The sequence below is a fragment of the Cyprinodon tularosa genome, unplaced genomic scaffold (genome assembly GCF_016077235.1).
Source record: "Cyprinodon tularosa strain WSP-4 unplaced genomic scaffold, ASM1607723v1 ctg458, whole genome shotgun sequence".
NCBI lineage: Eukaryota > Metazoa > Chordata > Actinopteri > Cyprinodontiformes > Cyprinodontidae > Cyprinodon > Cyprinodon tularosa.
In genome coordinates this window covers 324,053-324,958 of record NW_024039183.1, presented here as the reverse complement: position 1 = coordinate 324,958, position 906 = coordinate 324,053, and positions in this window count along the sequence as shown.

The window sequence follows — 906 nt, the reverse complement described above, 5'->3', positions numbered from 1 at the left end:
CTGCGCTGCTGCGCTTGCCTAACAGATCTGTAACTGCGCATGTGTAGATCTATATACTTCAAAACATCCGGATGGAAATTTAAAACACAGCGCATAAGGTATAGAGATCTGGAATAATATAGAAGAGGGTCCAAACGGTTTACTGTTTCATTTGCTAATGCTTGATGCTAACCATCAATAGAAGAAAAGTTGTTTACTTTAATTTTAATCCTTTATAGGACAAGTTACAGTTTGGAGTCCCCCCACCCCATCCCTCAGTGAGTTTTTGAAGCACAACATCTATATCCAGCCATTCAGCAAAGATGCTGCTACATGGCTGTACATCTTATTTTGGCATTTGACAAATTAGATGAACCCTTGAATTATATATTACCTACTGTAAATTAAGTTGGGGGAAAAAAGAAAAAAGTTAACTAGTCAAAAAAAAAAAAAAGGTAAATAGCTAATTGAAATTTATAAACTACAAAATGTAAGTTCCAGTATCAGCATTAGTGCCTCTAAAGTTATTTTATACCAAAAACATTTTTTGTGAGTGTAAAAGCACTTTTCTTATTTGTCTTAATATATTCTGGAAAATTTACGTAAGAGGATTAGGGCCACTGAAAAAAAAAAATGAAAAAAAAGTTAACTGACTTTTACATTTTATTTCAGTTTAATATGGGATTTTTTTTCTCAGAATTCTGACAGCTAACAAACATGTTAGCATCAAGCTGTAGCCATGTCTGTTTTGGAGACTAAACTAGCTCTCTTGCTTTAACCACCCTCTGCTCTCCATTAATGAAATAGCATCACCGGGGACCCCTTGGGCACGTAAAAAGTTGCCTAATTCCGTAATTTTCCACCATTGTGTCACTTGCCCTCCCAAACAACTCACATCTTTGTCAGTGAAGCTGAGTGCTCCCACAT